Source organism: Lissotriton helveticus, chromosome 9 (genome assembly GCF_964261635.1).
Source record: "Lissotriton helveticus chromosome 9, aLisHel1.1, whole genome shotgun sequence".
NCBI lineage: Eukaryota > Metazoa > Chordata > Amphibia > Caudata > Salamandridae > Lissotriton > Lissotriton helveticus.
Window position 1 is genome coordinate 261,943,058 of NC_136070.1, and position 23,874 is coordinate 261,966,931.

At 49.4% G+C, this 23,874-nt stretch overlaps 1 protein-coding gene across 6 annotated transcripts in view; it reads left to right on the forward strand.

Annotated features, from left to right (window-relative positions):
* TTLL5 (tubulin tyrosine ligase like 5) overlaps nt 1-23,874 on the forward strand; it is a 1,026,293-nt gene that overhangs the window by 702,406 nt on the left and 300,013 nt on the right. The gene's annotated exons all lie outside the window — the stretch shown is intronic.

Sequence of the window (23,874 nt, forward strand, 5' to 3'; positions counted from 1 at the left end):
CACCGTCCTCAGGCTCGAGTTCGCCTAGGCGCTCTCCGCTCGGATCCTTTTGAGATACAGCTTGGCACGAGGCAGGGGTGCCCCGTCTCGCCTTTCCTATTCACCCTGTACATAGAGCCCCTTGCGCAAAAGATCCGCGACAACACTGCCATTCACGGCATGACCTTTGGATGAGAACCTCATGTGATAGGCCTTTACGCCGACTATATCATAGCTGCTCTGGACCGTCCAGACCGATCCGTCCCCGCCTTCCTGGTAGAATTAGAATCATTCGGGGCTGTCTCTGGCTTCAAAATCAATATGGGGAAATCCCTCATACTGCCTCTGGGCAAGAATGCCCAAACCCGGGCGACTCTGCCTGCCTATGCGGGAGGATTAGCGTCGACCGCACAACTCCCATACTTGGGTGTCACTCTTACTTCATCCACGGAGTCCACGGTGACTCTCAACTACGCGGCACTCTCCTCCCAAATTCGGTCCGATCTCCCGCGCTGGTCCAAGCAGCCCCTCTCCCTATTGGGACGTGTTGCGGCGGTGAAAATGTCTGCTCTACCCAAAATTCTGTACATCTTCCAGACCTTCCCGGTGTTCCCTCCAAAGGGCACCATCGCGACTCTACAAGCCGCCTTCCATCATTTTATCTGGGAAGGCAAGCGGGCACGCCTACATAAACGGCTAGCATACAGAAGCGCGGACGAGGGGGGCCTTGGTATCCCCAACCTCTTACAATACTTCCAAGCCACACAGCTCCATTACTTGGTGGAATGGTTCAGACCAGAATCCGAGAAACGATGGTTGTTTCAGGACAGGGCGATGGCCCAGACATCCCTCTGGAACATTCCGTTCCTCCCCCGGCAGCATCGGCCACGCTATCTCCTACGCTCCCCCATTACTCGTACTGTCATGCACGTCTGGAACGCGGTCGCGGTCAAGTGAGGGCTGACTACCTTCCCCTCTCCGCTTACCCCTATCCTGGATAACCGGGAGTTCCCACCAGGCAATTATCCTCATGCATTCCCGCAATGGCGCGGTGTCAGCTGCCTCTCCGCCGGTCACCTCTTCGACCTACTGGGCTTTCTCACCCTAGTAGACATAATCCAAGGCTACGACGTTATCTCCCCCCACTTATTCCAGTACTTCCAACTTAGACACTGGCTCACGCATCCAGACATTGCCCCCCTAGTCGGTAGACCCATGACAACTTTTGAGAAATGGCTGGTGACGAAGGATTCGGACAAACATCTTATCTCAGACCTCTACAAGATCCTCACACCCTCTGTTCCCTCGGGCAAGACAGCAGTCCAGAAGAGATGGGAGGAGGAACTGGGGAGGACCCTGTCACCCAAAGAAGGGAGTTCCGTGTATTATAGAGCCTCTCACACCACTTGCAACACCGCAGGTAGGGAAGCGGCAGTGAAATTAGCCATATACTGGCATCTCACCCCAGCACGGCTCAACAAAGGCAACCCGACACGTAGCGCGTTCTGCTGGAGGGGCTGCGGGGAAAGGGGTACCTTGACCCACCTTCTCTGGGGGTGTCGTGAAATCCAGGACTATTGGAAGGAGGTCCTGGATGACATTGACTCTACCTTTGACACTGAAGTCCCTAGATTCCCAGCCTCTACCATCTTAGGCCTCCCTAATGCAATCACCTTTCCCTTAAAGTCTCCCAGAGGTCGCCAGATGGGGATCGCCATGCAAGCCGAAACACAACACGTTCTGTTCCTCTGGGGCTCAAATGCTAAGCCCACCCTCACGGGTTGGCTGCATAAAATCTGGTTCACCTTAGGGATGGAACGCATCCACGCCACGCTCACACACTCCACGGCTGCTTATCGGAAGGTATGGCTTCCGTTGCTTTCCCTCCTGTCCAAAGAATTCAACGAGGTCACATGCCCCAAATACCTTCGCTTGCTACGACTCACGGAAACCACACATGACCCCTTGTGATCCTCCGGATGACTGCGATATTTATCACACGAAGGCATCCATGATTGTTTCGCATGTTCGGCACACTGGGTGGGGTGGGGGAGGGGGGGGGGGGATTGGGGTGGGAGTTCTGGTTTTGGTCCATGTTTCTACAATCTCGTTACCTCATTGCATGTGATAATTGCAGCTCAGGCAATATACCTTTGTTATGTCAACTACAACTAGCCAGCTATCTGATCCATGGTGAATATGTGCTTATTTGTCTTGATTGCCTTTCATGCCTGATACATTTCCTTTGTATGGTACTGCCTGCTACTGTTCTTAAAATCAATAAAAACAAATTTAAATTTAAAATGTCACCAAAATTCTACACTATGCAAGAGATGCCACCCATTAAAATGACAGATCTCTAGCCTTGTAGTGACTGTCGCAAAGAAATGTCTGTCACCGGTCAGTGATATCTGAGAGCTGCACATAAATGCATGCTTCATAAATGTTAGCAGAACGTGTCCAAGACTTGAAGTGTAGGAATCTGAAAGCATTAATGAAAATAAACAGACCAGAGAGAAAATATGCCGAATGTAGATCATCTTGGGACAGTGGGGAAAAACAAGATTAAGCATGAAGTTGATCAAACTAAATCTCTAGCAGGAGAACTTTGTACATTGAAAGACCACTTCCTAATCAACCCTTTTCATGTTCTGTTTTGAGTGGTTGGTTAATACATGTTGTAGCAAGTTCTAATTGGGTTGCTACATTGTATTAGCAACTACAAGTTGTTATTAATAAAAACAAAAAATTGGATTGGGGCCCACTCTTGTTAAGGCATCTGCAACTAGTCATAGATAGGAGCCACCATTTATGATAGGGGAAGGCACTAATAAGGGATTATGGGCCAGATGTAGCATTTACAGATTCGAAAATACCGAATTTTACTGATTCGGTAGTTTCTTCCCCCATCCCGTGTGGCTCATCGCCTTTTTCCAGAGCTGTAGGGCGGTACACGTAGCGGGGAGAAGCTGTCTTCGTCGAGCTCCCCCATTCAGGTAATACAACAAAGGACATGTTGAGAGCTTATGTCTCTCAAGGGCATAGGTGGGGTGATCTGCCGGCGCATGCATCCACTCATTGATCGGGGCAATATGTTCCGCCCAATAGTAAGCCTCCAAATTCGGAAGCGATATCCCTCCGCTATACTGATGACGTTGGAGCGTGCGGAGTGCCACTCTGGATTGTTTACCTAACCACAGGAAGGACCTAAGTTCTGCATGTATCCTCCCGAAGACCTTGGGCGGGATAGGGTAATACTTATTCTGTAAAGCATATAAGGATTTGGGGAGTGTGACCATCTTAAACATGGCCGGCCAGCCCAGTATAGTAAGAGGGAGCTGCCTCCATCTGGACGCGTCTTCTCCAAAATTCGATACTATTCGTTCTATGTTTCGTTGGTAGGACTGGGTGCGATCCAGGGTGATACATACCCCCAAGGTATTTAAACCCCTCTGCAGTCCTCAACAGCCTTCCCGGGAGGTCCGGCCAGTTTCCCCGACCCTTAGGATCGTAGAGGACCGACTTGTGCCAGTTTACCTGGTACCCGCATGTCTATCATACCGTTCCAGTTCTAGAAATACTTCCGGAATTGTGGATTCCGGTAGAGTAACGTATAAGAGGATATCATCCGCGTAGAGCGATATTTTTTCATCTGCCGAATCTAGCTCACTCCGCCTGAATCCCCTGATGGTTTAATTCTGGCGCACCCTAGCAGCCAGCACCTCTATCGTGAGCGCGAACAGGAGGGGGGACAACGGGCAGCCCTGTCTGGTCCCCCTTTGAACCGGGAATTCCCTTGAAGTAGCCCCGTTCACCCTCACTTTAGCTCTAGGTTCTGTATAGAACAATTGAATCCACTTCCGGAATATTGGGCTAAAGCCGAACTTGTGTAGGACGCCCTCCAGGAATGGCCAATGGACCGCGTCGAAAGCTTTCTCCGCGTCAAGGGAGAGGAACCAGTGTGGATCTTCTCTTTTCCTTACTTCCTGCAGCCAATTGTGGGTACGTCGGAGATTTAGCCTAGTAGCCCTGTTCGGGAGGAACCCTGTTTGATCGAGATGTACTAGGTCCGATACCACCCGGCGAAGGCGCATAGCCAGGATAGTTGCCAGTAGTTTCGCCTCTATATTTAAGAGGGAAATAGGTCGGTACGACGTGCACTCGTCATGAGGCTTCCCTTCCTTATGGATCGGGACTATTATTGCCAGCCTCAGATCTGGGTGGAGCCTCCCCTCCTCCATCGCCCCTTCGAAAAGGCCCTTTAGATGACGTGTCAAGAGGTCCGCCATATGTTTAAAGAACTCGGCTGGGAACCCGTTAGGGCCCGGGGATTTCCCCGGCCTTACCCTGGCCAAGGCCTCTGTGATGTCCTCGAGATTTATGTCAGCCTCTAGACTTTGCTGGGCCTCAGCTGATAGTGTTGGTAATTCAACTGAATCCATGTACTGCAGTGCCTCATCACAATACCCAGGTCCCTAGCTTGGTAGAAGCTTTCATAATGGTCTGCAAACGTCTCAGCGATAACAGAATCCGACCGTATCGGTATACCCTTATTGTCTCTGATTTGCTCCACCCATCTCGCTGCTCGCTCTTTTTTACTGAGCCACGCCAGCAATTTGCCCGACTTATCCCCTACATCATATAGGCGATGTAACGTGGCGAGCGCCTGGGTTTTGGCCTCGCCCGCGGCCAACTCTCGATACTGTCTCTGCGTGTCCGTCAGTCGCCTGAGAATCCCCGTCTCTTTCGAGACCAGGTATTCGCTCTCCAGATCCAGAATGCTCGTCTCTAGTGCCACTGTGTCAGCCTGGAGCTTCCTCCGTTCCGCCGCTAATCTATTCTGTGCCCTGTCTCGCATGACCGTTTTCAGAGCCTCCTAGAATATAACTTTGGATTGGACCGACCCTTCATTGTCCGCCACATAAACCTTCACGTCTGCCCTCATGCCTTTCAGTATGCTCACATTCTGTAGGTCCCATGCCGTCAGGCGCCACAAGCCTCCACTCCTATCTCTCGCCAATCCCACTTTAGCTAAGAGTGGGGAGTGATCTGAAATCCCCCTTGCTTTATATTCCGCCGTGTCATCTATTGTCAGGTGTTGTCTAGACATAAATATGTAATCCAGCCTCGAGAGCACTTTATGCGATCCCGAGAAGAATGAGTATGCCTTCTGGTCTGAGTGTAACCATCTCCATACGTCAGTGAGTACCATGTTTATCATTCGGGCTAGGGGGGTCCGGGTCAGGTCTCTGTTAGTCAGTCCCGTCCGATCCATCCCCGGGTCCATCACATCGTTAAAGTCCCCACAAGGATTTGTAAAGTGTCAGCCGTGTCTAGGAGTATGTCTACTACCTTCTTAAGTGTGTTAGCCTGCAGTTTCGGGGGGCATATACTGAGATTATCGTGTACTCACGTCTATTCCAAGTCCCCTTCACCCCCACATACGTCCCCTGTGTATCTATCCATGTTTGGGCTATGTGGAACGGTGTAGTCTTCTTCATAAGTATGGCCACTCCTCTTGAACCCGTGGTGTAACCTGCATGTGCTAGAACCTTTTAGTGTCCTCTAGCTAGGAATGCACAGTTCGTCCTTTTAAGGTGTGTTTCCTGCAATAGTGTTATGTCAGGGCCTATCCGTTTAATGTATGCGTTCACCAGCCCTCTCTTCACTTTACTGCCTAGCCCGTTCACGTTCCATGTTAGAACACTGAATCCCCTTTGGCCTATGTGGTTTCTACCGTTGTCACCTGGGAATCTGGCGTGTGTGCGGCATAATGCAGTCAGCTGCTTGTGAGGAGGTGTCGTCCGGAAGACTTGAGTGTGCTATTAGTGTGACATGATCGTTCCCCTCCCTTCCAGTCCCCCCCTTTCCCCTCCTCCCAACTCCCCAACTCCCTCCCACCCCCAAGTACCTAGGACCCCATCAATAGGAAACTTTGAACATCCCCAACTGTCCCCCGCTACCCCCTCCCTACCTTCTTCCCCCCTCAGTCCCACCATCCACCCCCCTCTTTGATAGGACTTATTGGCGGGAAAAGGTCTGTCGCCCTCCCTGATGTCTCTCTCTTCTTCTGACCTACCCCAACTCGGCACCCCACCAAACTCGAAAGGGTACTCTCCTACAGTGTCCACAGTTCTATGAGGTAGTTCGTAATCAGAAAAGGAAAGATACAATAATGACAACCAAACAGTACTTAAAGAAAATTAACAATTGAGAGGCGTGGGAGCCACTTGCGTGCTGTCCGCCGGTCCAGCCGATATCTCGTCCATCCAGCATGCTCCCTGTTCAAGTATTGTGTTCCTTGTCCTCGCCCTGCACTGGGGCATTGCCTGTAAGAGGGGCCTTTTCCATCTCGTTGATGGCAACCACTATCGGATGAAGTGTCTGATCTTCCTCTCCGTCGCTCCCTGTCGTAGCCCCACCCGTGTCGTCCTCCTCCTCAGGACGATCCCTGGCGGCTAAAGCGCGAAATCTAGATCCTGCTTGGCTATCCCGACTCGGGGAGGCGGCGTCCCGGCGTCTTCTAGGAGACCTATTCTGCGAGGGATACGGCGTTGTTTGTGTCTTCCTCGTGCCCCGGAGTCTGCGCCGGCTCTGTGGTTTCACCAGCTCCCAGAGATTGTCAGTGGAGAGGCCCTCCATCCCCCTGTTCAGCTCGCCCCCTCCATCTCTCCGTGTTGGTGGGCGTTCTTCTATCCAGTGCCATGCGTCGTCCGGATGAGTGAAGATGTGGGTCTTTTCCTTATAGATCACCTTAAGTTTGGCTGGGAAGAGGAGCATATACTGTATTTTCAGATCCCTGAGCTTAACTTTTACAGTGTCAAAGGAGCGCCTCATCTTCTGCACCTCTTGGCTGTAGTCCGGGAAAATGTCAGACCCATTCTTATCCTCGACGACACGGAGTCGGAACGGCGTTGCTCGATGCCGATTCTGACACCGATTGAACCCTGTGGTTCTATGTTGGTGCCTGAACATTTTGATGATGTTTTAGGCTTGGGAAAGGAATGGGAGGGGTCTATGAACCCTTTAGAACACCAGGATGTTTCTGCAGAGCTGATGAACTAGTATGGGGAACTTGGAGAGGCCAGTAGACTAAACACTTCCCCAGATACTGACATGCTCTCTCCGCCAACTGGGGCTAAGGAGGAGGGGGCATATTATGCCATGGTGGTCAAGAGAGCAACTGCAGTCCTTGAACTGGAGTTATTCTATGTGTAGGTCAGGCCTAATCCCCCGACCGAAGTGCTTCAGCCTGGGGCTTTCATCTCTGAACCACTTTTTCCCTTCAATGAAGCACTTACTGATGTCCTTCTGGGCATGTGGTCCAAGCCTAGCACAGGGGTTCCTGTGAATAGGACAATTGCATGCCGCCATCTCCGGGCGACCCAAAGTTCCTCACCCAACACCCCACCCCTGAAAGGTTGATGGTACAAGCATCTACCTCCCAGGGTGCATTCCCTTCCGCCACTCCGCATAGGGAATCCAAGAGGCTAGAATAACTTGGAAAGAAGATGTTTTTCTTCCTCTAGCCTGGCATTGCGTCGGTGAATATCGTATGCTTATTGAGCAATTTCTCCCACTCCCTTTGGGAGACAGTTGTGCACGTGCTGCCACAAGTCCCAGAGGAGGCCCAGGCTGTGCTCTCTCAGGGGGTTAAGGACGGTAGAGATGCAGCAAGATTCACCACAAGGTGTGGCCTTCACATGACTGGTTTGATGGGCAGAGTGATTTCATCGACAGTGGCCTTGTAAAGCCACGCCTGGCTTAGAACAACTTTCTTCTCTGGCGATATCCAGGCAAACTTGATGGACATACTGTTTTATGGATCCCTTCTTTTTGGGAAGAAGGCAGACTCTCGGCCCTAGAGTGGTTCAAGGTCTATCGAGCTACGGCCAGATCCTTGGGCCTCTCTTCGACTCCACATGGCCAGTCTAGCTTTCATCCCCGTTTCATGGCAATGGAAGGGGTTTCCAGCCACGTTAGCCCTATCCCAGCCACTGTCCTGTGCAGACTTCCCAGGTTGTGCGGGGACATCGACGTGGTTCATTCTGACCAAGGAATGGAAGCCAGAAGTCGTCTGCCACCCTGCCCTCGGCAGCCGAAGCCTTCAAGCACTCCTAGGCTGCCTCTGCAAGTCCACACCACTCCAGTTGGTGGGAGAATCCATCATCATCTCTCCCACAGGTCCATAACATTGGACAAGTGGGTCTTGCAGATCCTTCAGGGGGGCTATTTTCTGCCTTTCCTTTCTTTTCCTCTTCCCATTCTGCCAAAACAAGACCTACTGACAGAGGATCATTTAAAATTGGCAGTGGCTGTTATTCCAGCTACTTTATGATTCTGAAAAAGAACACAGGTTTGTGGCCCATTTTAGATCTTCAAGCCTTAATCTCTTACTCAAGAAGGATAAGTTCAAGATGCTTACTTTAGCTCAGGTGTTATTGCCCTAGACCGAGAAGACTGGTTGGTAGAGTTGGAGCTGCAGGATGCGTATTTTCACATCCCCATCCTGCCGGGCCACAGGTGTTACCTGCGGTTCAAGGTAGGCCACAAGCACTTTTGCCGTGCTCCCCCTTCAGCCTTATCTGTGCCCCTCGGATGTTCACCAAGGTGATGTCGGTGGTCGCAGCTAATCTGAACAGGTTAGGAGTGTTAGTCTTTCCCTACCTCGACGACTGGCTGTTGAAGGCGTCCTCGCCCCAGGCTGTTGTCTCCCACCTTCAGGCTGCGGTGAACCTCCTGCATTCGGTGAGGTTCTCTATAAATGTGCCGAAGTGACACCTGACTCTTTCTCAGACGTAGCCTTTCATCAGGGCTGTTCTGGACACAGTGCAAGTTTGGGCATATCTTCCAGAACAGCGAGTCCAGGATATTCAGGTTATGATTCCGATGTTTCAGCCTCTGTCCTGGATTTCGGTGAGTCTGACTCTGAGGCTGTTGGACCTCATGGCGTCCTGCATCCTGTTGGTAAAGCATGCCAGGTGGAGTATGCAAGCTCTGCAGTGGGACATGAAGTTTCAGTGGCCACAGCATCGAGGAAATCTCACCTACATGGTCCGGATCTCGAAAAGAACTAGAAGAGATCTACAGTGGTGGTTGACAAACCGCGATTGGGTCAGCGGCAGACCTCTCTCCCTTCCCCAACCAGATCTCACAGTTGTGACAGATGTGTCACTTCTGGGATGGGGCATCTATCACCTAGAGGTGGAGATCAGGGGACACTGGTCTCCAGCGGAGTCTGGGCTCCACATCAATTTGTTGGCATTGAAGGCATTTCTTCACTCTGCCAAGGGGAAGCTAGTATTGGTGTTCACGGACAACAGCACCCCCAGGTGGTACTGCAAAAAACAGGGTGGGGATGTGGACCCTTTGTCGGTGGGCCCTGCATCTCTGGTCATGGCTGGAACAGCAGGGCATAAGCCTCGTGGTTCAACACCTGGCAGGTTCTCTGGACGCCAGGGTGGAAAAACTCCGCTGTTGATGCATAGCGGATCACAAATTGCATCTCCAGTCAGAGGTGGCGCAAGGTCTTTTTCAGCGCTGGGGAGATTCTTGGTTAGATCTGTTTGCCTCCAACTAGAACTTGCAGTGTCAACAATAGTGCGTGCTGGAGTTTCCAAAGCGGCGATCGCTCGGCTGCACCTTTCGTCGCAGGTGGAGCTCAGGCCTGCTGTACGCCTTTCCGCCCATACCACTGCGGCCCAGGGGTCTGAAGAAGATCAGGAACAACTGGGCCCAAGTCATTCTTGTGACTCCAGACTGGGCGAGGAGAGTCTGGTATCCAGAGCTTCTCCAAATAAGCATCGATCCTCCGATTAGGTTGCCCCTTCTGTCGCAGCAGCAGGGGAGGGTTTTCCACCTGAACCTGTCGACTCTGTACCTCCATGTGTGGAGATTGAGCTGCAGCAGTTGATTGCTTTTGACCTTCCTCCCAAAATATGCAACGTTATTTTAGCGGCCAGGCGGCCCTACACTAAGACAGTATACTAGCCTGTCGTTGGCAGACATTTGTATTGTACAGTACAGAAAGGTCTATTGACCCGCTTTCTGCTGGTCTTTCTACTGTTCTTTTTTTATTCTTACCCTTTTCCAGCAGGGCTCTACGTTTGGTACTCTCAAGGGTTATCTTTCTGCTCTATCTGCTTTTGTGTGGCTGCCAGATCAACCAACTCTCTTTAGGTCTCATAATTGTAAATAGGTTTTTGAAGGGGCTGGTGCATTACTTTCCACTCACACCCTTTGTTATGCCGCAGTGGGACCTTACCTTGGTCCTCACTTTTCTTATGTGTGCTTCTTTCGAGCCTCTGCACAGTTGTTCCCATCCGGCTGCTTACAATCAAGACAGCCTTTCTTGTGGTGATAACATCTGCCCGGAGGGTAAGTGAGTTGCAGGCACTATCTTATAAGCCTCCCTAAATGATGTCCTTTCCAGATAAATGGGTGCTGCGCACCCATGCTTCATTCTTGCAAAAGGTGGTGACCCCATCTGGGTCAGTCTATCACACTGCGCACCTTCTTTGCTCCCCTGCATCCCTCTAAGGAAGTGGAGCGTCTCCACCTCCTGAATCCAAAAAGAGCGTTGTGTTCTACATTGAACGCACAATGAAGTTCCGGGTGGACAACCAACTCTTTGTGGGGTACTTGGGAGCTAAGAAGGGGCAGGCAGTGCAGAAAAGGACCATTTCTCACTAGGTCGGTCTCTGCATTAAGATCTGCTATGCCCTGGTTAAGAATCAGCCCCCAGAGGGATTAAGGGCCTATTCCACCAGGGGAAAGGCCAGTAACCCTAGGACCTGGGCCGCTCAATTAATAAACAATTAAGTGGTCCCTGTGACTATGGCCTTGGCTTGGAGTGTCCCAGTCCTGGACATCTGTCAGGCAGCAACATGTGCATCTCTGCACACGTTTGCCAAGCACTACTGCCTGTACAGTCCGGTCCGCAGGGACAGGCATTTTGCTCTTTCAGTCCTGCAGGACTTTCTAGTGTGAGGAATTGGTCTGCAACCCACCGCCGGGAGAGTATGGCTTGGGTATTAAATTAAAAGGTAAGGAATCTGCAACTAGAAGTCTCTATCAGATGAACAAGTTACTTACCTTCAGTTATGCATTATCTGGTATAGACTCTTTCTAGCTGCAGATTCCTTACAGGCGCACCCATGCCTCCCCGCTTTACAGACTGGTTTTGTTAGGACTAGGGTTACTCCCCTTTTCAGGGCCCTAGTTTAGCACACGTTTTCGTTAGTTACTTCATCACTCTGCGTTTCTGGCGAGGAAACAATAAAAAGTACTGATGTCCGCGTGCCTGAGTTGCGCCTAGATAGGTGACCCCAACGTCATAACCAACACTAACGACACCGACTACGTCACGCGGAGCCCAATGGAGCCACACGACGGCGCACGCAAGGGGCATTGCTCAAGCAAAAGTTTCCGGATCCAACCTTACGTCTGAGAAAATTCAAAGGTAATGAATCTGCAACTAGATAGAGTCTTCGCCAGATAATGTGTTACCGAAGGTAAGTAACTTGTTCTTTATTTCAAAACCTGTGATTTTTCCATTACACATGGCTGATAGAAAAAAATATATTTAATGGTCTTTCCATGAACATCCGTCCTGTTCCCACCACCTCCCCTTCTATATATCACAAGTCATCTCTAGTAATTCTATAAGAGTTGTAAAAGCTTCTACTTCTGGGAGCTAATGAGCTGGTGCTAGATTAAGAGAAATACCTGGACTCTACTGAAAGTATTTCATTGTGCCCCGTTTGACCTGGAGCATTAAGATTACCCTAAACCTGTGCCTTCTGAACAAATATGCATTTTTGCAAGTTTCACATTGTAACTCTGGCATAGATTCTGGAGGTGCTGCTCGTAAGGAATTGACTGGCATCTATGGTTCTTCAGGATGTATATTTTTACAATCCTTTCTATCAAAAACATTGGTTGTGCCTCAGGTTTGCTTCACCATTGTGACAGGGCGTGGTTTAAAGTGTTAATGTCACACGTCCTGCCCCAGACCACTGGTGCTTGTACTAAGGCAGTGCTCACCCAGTCACTAGGTGCCAATAGAGGTGGATATTGCTCCAGAGTGGTTTCAAGATAAGACCTCCATCTGATAGAAAGTGCTGTATGACGAATGCATGGGCATCATCTAGGTTGAACTCTCACTGGACTTCAAACATCGACAGAAAGGGTCACTCATGTATTGCCTATAATTCTGACTGGCACAACATGTTCACCCTGACTCTGCATTGCCCAAAAGCATTGTCGTGATATTAGACTTCTGTGTCTAAGAAATGTTTGCTCATATATCTTTAAACAAGGACTAATAGCAATACAGGCAAACTGCTGGTTCTCATTCCAGTGTTGCTGAATGATAGCTCAGAAATGTTCAGAATGGGGGCTTTTTTGAAGCAGGTGATCTTCTTCTGAAGTCTATGAAATTAAAAGGGAAAGACTGTTGTGCAGAGTGTGTAATGACTGATCCTAGGAGATTTTAAGATTATACCTCAGAACCTGGAATTTTATGGGGAAATTGGTTCCTACAATTGGTGCAAATTCAACTCTGGTACAAAAATCAGGACTCTTTCTAACAGGATCATATATCTGTGAAAGGAGGAGGATGGTGAGATTCAATCTGAAAGGTGCCATCACTGCCCTAGATTGTAACCTCTTATTCAAAACTCCTGCCTGTGCCTAACAAAAGGTTTCTTGAGAGAAGAATGCAATTCTAAGATGAATATTACCTCTCTGACCTAACAGAGCAAATGAAGAAGCAAGAAAGTTTGCAGAATTAGTTTGCTACTTTTGTGACGTGCAGGTACAATTTTGTGAGGCGGAAAGGGCAAGGAGAATCAAAGTTATCCGCTGCACATCACAGAGGGCCAGTTTGGCTGGTCCACACTGAAAGACCACCATTAGGTTCTTGACAGAGCAGGAGTTGTGGACATGGTGTGAATTATCCGATGCTGCACTCTTCGGGAGTTCGCTCTTCTAGTCTCCGCTAAGTTAATACTAGTTGATTTGATCCTTCTATCCAAACAGCGAACTGTAGGAAGGGTGTGAGGTTACAGATTCAGCCCTGTCAGTGGCAAACACAAACGTGTACTTTGAAAACCTGCTCCTATGCCCCTGGCTCTACAAATCGAATAATAAATGATGCAGCTGTTGGCTAAATATGGGAGACAAATTAATAAGAATACGCTTGTAAAAATCTAGACTGACGCTTGTCAAGATAACCAGCATGTGTCCTTGAAAACATTACACTGAAATATTGTAGGAGCCTTGACATCTTTTGAAAATGTCTGATCACATTGTGGTTGAAAAAAACAGCAGAAAAGGTGAAAAGCCATGGAAATCATTGATTATTTTCTTCCTGTTTTTGTTCAGCAAAGGCCAACCCAAATTCGGTTTGACACACTTAAATTAATTTTGACTAAAGCGGTCTGCTTGCATAGAGTAACTGGTAATTTACTGTATTACATTAATAGTGTTGGTCCCTCAAGGTCTGGGAGTGGACGTCCTCTGATAGACTAGTACTCCGAGATCCGGTGTTCTTTCACTTACAATAGACAAGATACTGCGCTGCTAGGAGCTTGACAGTGTGTTCCATCATCGTTCCCAGGCTCTGTACCTTCTTACACAGGACTGTGATTTGAAGTTGGTGGAATATAGTGGTAGGGTGAACAGCACTAGCAACATTAACATTTGTTTCTGCCGCTCTCCTTTTTCAAAAGATCAATACAGGTACAGGATTTAAATAAGTTGTTTATTGGATATAACTCTGAAGGCGCACTGCATGGTTTTTAGGTATTTAGGGATTATCTTTCCAGGTTCTTTAGGGCTTTTGATCCCAGCTTTTGTCACATGGACTATGTCACAGGGTCAGTGTATTCTTTTCCTTCCCTTCTTCTAAGAGTGTGGCACTGTACCTTTACTCTTTGTTTGATTATGGTACTGGTAAAACATATTTACACCTTCTATTCTGCTCAGTATCCATACTGAATGGCTGCTTCTGCCGCCACCTAGAATTGTAAGGCAAAATGGTAGCATTATCACAGCATGCTACTCGTAGTTCCTTCACAATCATTATGATGTTTGATCCTCTTTTATAGCAGATTGGACTCCTGTCTCTTCTTGCTTCTTTTTTCTTATGGGATTGGTGGGATATTTCTGAGTTCTGGAGCTTCTTCTGGACTTGTCTTTTGGACTGCACAATATACCCATGATCTGATGTCTGCCATTGTATTAAAGTCACTCCAGAGTCTCCCTTCTTTTTTCCAGCTCCTTCACTAGGTGTCTCTGCTGTGCCTAAAGTCTGATCAACTTTTACTCGCATCAGAATGTGTGCCCAGTGAGGGAGTGTTGGGAGTTCCAGATGAAACCACTTGACATGTCTTTGACTTGGACTGTAAAATATTGAGGAATCACGTGATTCTGCCCCTGGCCTCCTGTAGTGTCACACTTTGGCCTGACTCCTGAGCGGGTTATTTCCAAAGACTTATGAGTGGCTTAACTCCAGTAATTGCCTATTCATTTTCCCTATCGCCGTGACTCCTTTCATCTTCACCTGTGAATGAGAGTAGAAACAAAGGAAACACCAAGAAACTGTTTGTGGTTCCTTCTTTGGTTCCTGCAACGTTAGTCCTGTTGAGCGATCCCCTTCCACACCGACTCGAGTCCCCCACAAAGTGAGATGAGAAACTGTTGGTTGACAAAGCAGAATTCTTGGAAAAAAATGTAAAGGTTTATTCTTTTTAAAAATACATTTGTATTCAAACACCAGGCTTAAGGTTCGAGTAGTCTTTTAAGAAGGAATGTCCTGTTTGATCAATATGTCTAATGAACTTAAACAAGACTGTTTTAGCAGCAGTTTCATTTAAAATACTTTTCTAATTCCAACAACTGTTATTTCGGCATTTCATTCATTCTATGATGGGTTTTTATTGCCCTAAAGATACTGGGGTTCATGAGCTCCTGTAGACGTTTGCTCCAACGCATTCACCCTAATCCTGGTGATTCCGAGGTCCCATGCGTACCTGTCCATTTGGTTCCTGGTGATTTAGATCCCAGTGGGTTGCTGATCCCATCTGAAGATTCGAAAATACCGGATCAAGTAGATGACCAGCAGTATGTGTTGGTCCCTCCACTAACTGAATTAGTTGGCAGGCATCCATGTCTGCCAGGAAGTTGGCGAACTCATGGGAGTCAAAGCATTCCAAATGTAAGTTCAGGTCTCCTATTATGCTTAGATTTCCAGCTTCTAAGACAAGAGTGGATGTGATGTGAACCAAGGCTTCTTGAAAGGCTTTTACAGGGCCTGGTGGACGGTAAATGAGGAGCCCGGTAAAGGTAAAATTGTAGGACAAAGTCATTTTAAACAAGGCACTTTCACAGTCAGGAACAGTCTGTGGTATAAGGAGAGCACTGATTTAAATATGACCGCTAGGCCACGCCCCCTCCCGCTTGTCCTATTCTGTTCGCACATCATATAGCCTACCGGAAGAGCCAAGGCCGGAATGGCTACAGAGTATATGGTAAGCCAGGTTTCTGTCAGGAATAGTATGTCGGGTGAAGAGTCCAGAAGGACATCGAATTTCTCTGCATGGTGTTTTACGAGAGATGTATTTTTTATTTTTTTATTTATTGAAGTTTTGTATAGTGCTAGCTGGACCCGGTGGGTATCAGAGCGCTTCACAGCAAATGGAGAAATGCAACAAAGACAATAAGCATAGAAAACAAGAATCGGACATGATAGGAGGAGAATAGAGACTGTACACCAACATCTAGAGCGCAATAAGAGACGGAGTTCAGGGGCGAATCAGTTAGTTCTGAGTTCCGCAAAAGGATATCTGATTTCTGCTGTTGGGCGATGGGGTTCTTGCTAAGCACCGGAGCGTTCAAGGAAGAGGGCTTTGAGTAGCGCTTTGAATAGTGGGAAGGAGGCGGTCGTTCTGATATGTGGGGGGATGGAGTTCCAAATCCTGGGCGCGTTCCCCGCAAAGGATTTATTTGAGGTCTTGCGTTTCTGTGATTTCAGTGGGATGAGTAGGAGTGTTTCGGAGCTTCTGAGGTTCCTGGATTGACCAGCCCTTTTGAGTTTTGAGGCCAGGTATTCTGGTTTGCCTGTATGCAGGGCTTTATGTGTTAGGCAGGCTGTGCGGAAGTTGGCTCGTTGGTCAATCGGGAGCCATTTCAGTTCTTTGAGTGCCGGCGAGATGTGGTCAAATTTCTTTGTTCCTGTGATCATTCTTGCGGCTGCGTTGAGGGTGGAGTTGAGGGGTCCCAGGTGTGACTTGGGTGTTCCAGTCAGTACAGCAATGCCATAGTCCATTCTAGAGAGCACAAGTGCCTGGGTGGCATGTTTCAGATCTTTGGGGGGGAGGAAGGGTTTAACTTTGTAGAGAAGTTTCAGGTTCATGAACGCGCTTTTGGCGGTTTTAGAGATGTGCTTCTTCATGTCCAGTTTGGGGTCGAGAGTGATTCCTAGGGATTTTGCTGAGTCAGTTGGAGTAAGAGAGACATTGAGGGCATTTAATGCTTTGAGCCATTCCACTATTTGTGGGTTTTCATCTTTGTTCGAGATTAGGAGAACTTCCGTTTTCTCTTCGTTCAGTTTGAGGTGGTTGGCTGAGAGCCAGAGTTGAACCTCCATGAGTGTAGCATTAAGTCTGTGAATGTCAGCGACCGAAGAAGTTTCCAAGTAGAGTTGAGTGTCGTCCGCGTAAAGGTGGAAGGGGATGTTGGAGTTCCTTAGGAATGAGGTGAGGGGTTCTATGTAGATGTTGAAGAGTTGCGGGGAGAGTACTGATCCTTGAGGAACACCTCTGTTGATGGGGAGGGAGTCTGACTCGAAGCTGTTGATCTTTATTCTTTGAGAGCAGTTGTTAAGAAAGGAGGAGAACCATTTTAGGACTGTGTTTTCTATGCCCGTTCTTTCTCGAAGGACATTATTATTATTATTATTATTATAATTACATTTGTTGAGCGCGCAGCTACCCGAAGGTTTCCCGGCGCTAGAGAAAGACTGAGAATGAGTAAGTTTAAAAGAGAAAACAGGACACAACTAAGTATTAAACAGCCAGGTCTTAATTCCTTTGCGGAATGTAAGGTAGCAACACTCAGATCGTAAAGATTGAGGCATGGAGTTCCATAGGGACGGTGCCAATAGAGCAAACGAGCGGCCGCCCATTTTAGCTCTATTGACCCGAGGGACCAAAAATTTGTTTTGAGTGGAGGATCTCAGTGTACGGGACGGGACATAGTGCTGAACTAAAGAGGAAAGATATTTGGGAGCTTTACCCATTTTAATGTGGTGCATTATACATAGAGCTTTAAATTTAACTCGGTTCTCAATGCGCAACCAGTGCAACTTGCGCAGATGGATAGAGGCCGATGCCCTGGCCGGCAAGTTACAAAGGAGGCGGACTGCCATGTTCTGGACCACCTGAAATTTCCTTGTTACCTCCTTACAAGCACCCAGAAGCAGAATGTTCCCGTAGTCCATGCGAGAGGTGACAAGGGCCTGGACTACAATCCTCAGGGTATCCACTGGAAGCATCCATGTGATTTTTCTCAGCCATCTTATGATGGTAATACAGGTGGCCGAGACTTTTACAACATGTTGCTTAAATGATAGTTGGTTGTCAAAAGAAACCCTGAGGTTGCGAACTGAGGCTGAAGGGGTGGGAGTGGGACCCATCTGATGAGGCCAATGTTGAGGGCCCCAAAGAGAGGTGAGAGGACCGAATAAAAGTAGCTCAGTTTTATCACCATTCAATTTTAATTTATGACTGAGCATCCAGTTGGCAATTTGCTCCAGCCCAGACCGAAGAGAGGACGTCGGAAGATGTTTATTAGTAGATAAAGAATAGATGATTTGTGTGTCATCTGCGTAAGAGTATATAGTGAGACCTGCTTGCTCAGCCAAAAAAGCAAGAGGTCTCACATAGAGATTAAAGAAAAGAGGGCTGAGGATAGACCCCTGGGGAACACCGTGAGACGATGAAAAGATGGAAGAGACAGACGAAGAAGAGAAAACTTGAAAAGTGCGATTAGAAAGAAAACTAGCAATCCAGGCCAGGGCCGGGCCAGTGATACCCACCGAATTCAGGGTAGACAGCAAGATGGAATGGGAGACGGTATCAAATGCGGCACTCAAGTCTAACAGAATGAGTGCCACAGTCTCCCCGCTGTCCACCTGTTTTCTGATGGTCTCAGACACACCGAGGAGTGTAGTCTCGGTGGAAAAGCCAGCCCTGAACCCAGATTGTGAGCAATGTAAAAGATTAGAGGATTCAACGTAAGAGGTAAGAAGAGAGTTGGCGTGTTTTTCCAAAACCTTGGAATAACAGGGAAGTAAAGAAATAGGGCGGAAATTAGAAGGATTATTTGGGTCTGCGTTAGCCTTTTTTATCAGTGGAACCACCATCGCATGCTTCCATTCATTGGGGACAGTAGATTCAACCAGAGAAGCATTTAAGAGATTTAAAATGATCTGAAGTGTGGCTGGGTCCAGAGTACGCAGAATTTGTGGAGGCATGGAATCAAGGGGAGATCCGGAGTTAATTTCCTTAAGATAGTTTTGGAAAAGGGAAAACGAAATCGATTCCCAAGAATGCAGTGAAGGAACAGTAGTAGTTAGATTAGCAGTATCAGTAGGAACAAGATTAGGCAAATGCGACACGGAGGCAGAGAGAACCGAGGGAGAAGCATCGAGGTAAGTAGGAGGGTGTGATCAACTGTGTCGAACGCAGCCGAGAGGTCAAGGAGAATGAGAAGGCTACATTTGTTGGAGTCGAGTGACATGTGCAAATCATCAAGGACATTTAGGATAGCGGTTTCCGTACTGCAGCCCTTTCTGAACCCTGATTGGAGTGGATCCAGTAGGTTAGAATTCTCTAAATGTTGGTTTAATTGTGAGAGCACACATCTTTCCAAAATTTTGGCTAGGAACAGAAGATTCGACACCGGTCTGAAGTTGTTCATGTCTGTGAGATCAAGGCCGGGTTTTTTGAGCAGAGGTGTGACTTGTCCTAGTTTAAGGCAGTCAGGGATGTGGCCCTCGCTTAATGAGCTGTTGATGATCTTGCCCCAGATTGGGGCTAAGGTGAGCTTCAGATCCTTGGTCAGTCTCGAAGGAAGTTGATCGAGGGAGTGAGAAGAGGGTTTCGCTGCGTCGATCAGATTGCTTATCATTTCAACCTCAACCAGCTGGAAGGAAGACCAGCGGGAGGATGGGGTTACTGAGGGGAAGTGGATGATTGCAGGACTCGGGTTGAAGGAGCGATCGATTTTGGCGATTTTTTTCGTTGAAGAAGCTTGCGAAGTTGTCGCATTGGGTTTTGGAGGCAGCTAAGTTGGCTGCCTTGGGAATGGAGGTTTGGTTTCTAATGATGTCGAAGAGTTCTTTGGGGCGGTTTATGGCATTGTCTAAAGCAGAACTGAAGAAGGAGGTCTTTTTGCTTTTGATGTGAGTATAGTAAATTTTGCGAGCTGCCTTGAGTTGGTCCCGGTGAAGTGCGGAGGGGTTGTTTCTCCAGGTTCTTTCCAAGGATCTAAGGTGTCTTCTTTCCTCATTAATGTCAGTAGAGAACCATGAACTGGAGGGGATGCTTCTGGATTTTTTTAGTTTCAGAGGTGCCAGCTGATCTAGGACGCGCTCTAGGTTGGAATGTTAGAGCGAGGAGAGTTCCGAGGTAGAGAGAGGCTCCGACGTGTTCGGGAAGAGAGTGCTGAGTCCTTCCTCAAGCTTGTCTCGGGGAACTCTGGAGGTGTTCCTGACCCACTTAGGGGGGGCTTGAGTGGGTGGGAGGGATACGGCCGGCTGGATGATATGAAATAGAATGATGTGGTGGTCAGACCAGTCCACCGGGATGATGTGATCAATCGAGACTGCATTTTTGTTCGCAATGATGGCATCCAGGGTCGCTCCTCTGTAGTGTGTTTCTTCTGAGCAATGTTGGACCAAATCGTTGTCTTGCAGAAGGGAGTTGAGAGATTGAATCAGCGGGTTATTGTGGTCATTCCATCTTAGGTTGAGGTCGCCCATAATTAAATTGTCATCGCCATTAAGTGCGGATTGGGTGATCAGATCCGACAACTGAGCTTTAAATTCGTTGGAATTGTCTGGGGCATGGTAGAGGAGATGGCACTGACGAGAGCTATGACCATGAGATTTGATGTTGACCGACAGACATTCGAAGGAACTGCGCAGGTAGGAGGGAGCTTCAGAGACGGAAGGGTCGCTTTTGTAGATGATCGCTATGCCACCACCTTTGTGTATGGGCCTGTGTTTGCGGATAATTGAGAAGCCGGTTGGTACCAGCATATCCAAAATGGAGTGGGATAGGGTGTTTAACCATGTTTCCGTTATGAAGGCTACATCCAGGTCGTGAGAGAGGATGGATTCAGCTATTTCCGTTGCATGTTTGACAGCGGACCGGCTGTTGATAAGCATGCAGTTCAAGGGGGGGGGGGGGGGGGTCTTCTTTTGCTTTCAAATTGTCAGGATTGGCTCTGGGAATGGGGGACAGAAATAGAGGGGGTCTAGCAGTTCTATGGGTGGGTAGGTCCCAACCTACTCCGGTGATGACTTGGATCGATGAGGGGAGGTTCGAATTCAGGGGTGGGGTAGGTAGGTTCGGGGGGAGTTCGTATGATGCGACGAGTCCGCTCACTTCTAGAGGGGAGAGGGAGGTTAAGTTTCTGCTGGGAATGACTGTTCGCGACTTCGTCGGGACTTTTGTGAGATGAGGCAGGGAACAGGGGTGAGAATGAGCCTGGTAGGTACGGGGATGGTTAATCCTAGGGGAAGGCGGAGGGATGTGGAGTGGGGCGGAGGGGGAGGGGGGTAGCTGGAGATTCTCAAGGGCAGACAGGGTTTCCTTCAGTCCGAGGATCAGGGTCGTGATCTGTGCTTCAACAAGGTCAAGGCGGTGCGTTAGCTCGAGTGAGGGGGAGAGGAGGGGAGGATCAGTGGAGCTGGGCCCTGGGTATGAGGGGCTTATGGGCGAGTTTCCCCTGGGGGGGATAAAAGGAAGGGAGGAGGCTGGATCAGGATTAGGGTTCGCTTGTGAGAGGGCTGTTAAGAGCGGGGAGTTACGGTCCCTTCGGGGGGGGAGATAACTTCAGTGAAGGGGGAAGTGAGAGCTAGAGGAGAGTGGGATGGCGGGTTGGGTGGTTGAGTAATGGAGTTGTCAGGTCTATATATCAATTGTGGAGGGGTTAAAGTGTGAGAGGGGTTGCTATCTAAAAGGGGGGGCGTATTCTCTTCGTTAGCGGGTACAGTGTGACCAAGAGGAGTGTGGATTGGCGGGGGTGGAATGGGCGATGACGTTGTTGAGGGGTCTGGGATCAATGGGGGGCGGAGGCAGAGAGCTGGTGGTACTTCCGGAGCTAGGGAATGGTCTAGGATCTCTAGGGGGGGGGCTGGGAGTTAGAGGAACTTTGTGGGCTAGGGAGTGGGAGGTCCTTTGGGGATGGGATTGGGAGCAACGGGGGGAGGGGGTCGGGAGAAAGGGGGAGCTGGGTCTGGTGAGGACGAGGTATTGTCTGAGTGGAGGGGTAGGGGAGGGTGGGGACGCTGGAGTGGCTCAATGAGGGTGTAGGACTGAGAGTAAGGGGAGTTACAGGGGCTGGGGAGGGGAGAGTTGGGAATCCTAAGGGGGAGCGAGGGGGGCGGAGTGGTGGGAGGTTGGGAGTGACGGGTGGTGGGTGGGGGTTGTGAAGTATGGGGGGGCTAGGGCTGTAGGTAGCAACTGAGTGGTGGAGAGACTAGGTATCGTAGTGGGAGGACACTGGGGTGGAGAGTTCTGTAGAATGCGAGTTTGTGCAGAGCCGAAACGTTGGGTGGGGGCAGTTTTGAGTGGGTAATGGGTGGTAGCCATCCTAAGTGTGGGAAAGAGAGAGTCGAAGAACTCTAGGTTCTCCTCTTTCGCCTGAATTAGAATGGTGCCATTCCTATAAATGGTGATGGAGATGTCTCCTGTCAGGGAAAGATGATTCAGGGGGGCGATTGTTAGTTTGCGGTTATGATCAGTGAAGGTGGTTTTGGAGACGGGGAGGGATGAATTAAAGATGGTGGCCCATACGTCAGGTCTGTTGGTGTGGAAAATGAAGTCCATTTTCTTCTGACCTCTAGTTGTGCAGTGGTAGGTGTCAACTACTAGGTTTCGGGGTGTTGCCTAATTATATTCTGTTTGAAGCGTTTTTTAGATTTGAAAGAGATGTTTCGTGGGAACGATATAGCGAAGGTGTTCGGCCCTTGAGGGGAAAGGAGGTTAGAGGAGGGGCAGAGATGAGTGTCCACTTGTGCGGTCGGGGGCATCCTGGCTGGGGGGGGGAGGCGAGGCCTCTGGGGGAGTGGGGTGGAGGGCGGAGAGGTGAAGGGTGATTGGAGCGGTGCAGAGGGTGTAACGTGGTATGAGCTGGGGAGTGGTGTATCAGGGAGGGACACGTGGAGTGTGGTCGAGGTTCACGAGGGTGGTGGGGGGGGTAACAGCGAGATAAAGTAAAGTAAAGTCCACATTTGTAAAGCGCACAATCACCCGTAAGGGTCTCTAGGCGCTGGGGGGCCGTCGGGAAGATTAAGCGAGCTATTGCCCAGAGTCGCATGGTGCTGGGCCAACCTGCCGCCGGAGCCGGGGATCGAACCGTGGTCCCCAGATTCCAGCGTCAGTCGCCCTGGCCGCGGCGCCACACCTCTCCCAGATAGGTGGTTATCGCCGAGGATCTAGGATGGCCATAGGGTCAGCGGAAGTTAGCACTGGGAGAGCGGTGGTCAGCAAGCCGCGGGGTGCGCTGAGGCCGGTGGAAAACGGGTGAGGTGAAGAGTTCCTGTAGGGGACAGATGACTCTTGGAGAGAGAGAGGCCGAATGCGTGTATTAGAGTCTGTGTTGCCTGAGGGGAACGGTGTTACCGGTCTATCAATGTGAGGTGGGCTAGTCCGTGGGGAGACCAGCAATAGGAGGAAGTGAGTGGACTGCTGCAATTTTGGTTGAGGCGCTGTTGAACTGTGGCCCCTGAGGTCTCAGTTAGCTGACCGGGGTGATCTTTACTCATCCAGGCTTACGTCTCGCAGTCAGTAATACAGGGAGACTGAGGGCAGGGTAGGTTCAGAAGCCCTGTTCAGCTATTTAGGACTGGTAGGAGTAGGCTAGACGGGCAGATCAGGACCGAATTCTGTGCTTGGGGGCTGTCCTGTGCGAGTTCTTAGCTCGCCAGGGGTAAAGTTAAGAAATCGGCAAGCAGGAAGGTTAAAAGTCCATAAGGGCAAGAAAGGGCAGGGCAAGTTCACATGCCAATCTCAAAATATTGATGACGGGTCCGAAGTAGGCAAGAAACGGGCAGATCAGGTCCGATTTCACAGCTGGTCGATGTCCTGAGTGGCGGCCATATTAGGGACAGGCAGCCAGGGCTAAAATCAAGACATTGGCAGTGCAGGTAGACTGAGAGACCATGAGGGCAAAAGGGGGCGGGCAGGTTCACATGCCCAGCTCAAATGTTTCTGGCGAGTCCCGAATAGGCATAGAACGGGCAGATCCGGTCCGGTTTCTAGGCTGGTAGATGTACAATTAAGGCTGAGGATGGTAAAATATGCCTGACCTGAGGCCGAAGAAGATGGCCCTAATCCCATCTCAGTTCTAAATCCACATTTATTGCACTGCCCTTGGGGAGTGTCATGGTGCCATTTATAGTGCCCACAGGGAGCTTTGGGTTGTAGGGCAAGCAAAAGTTCCCATGTATAGACGACGGAGACGTCCAGGCGCAGATGGGCTTGCCTTAAGCACGCCTTTGGGGCGCCCGCTGCGCGCGTCTGCTGGGGTATTCCATTTAAATGGTAGAAAGCGGCAGAATAGGCCCGCCTCCTCCAAGCCCCGGAAGTGAGTCAGCAGCAG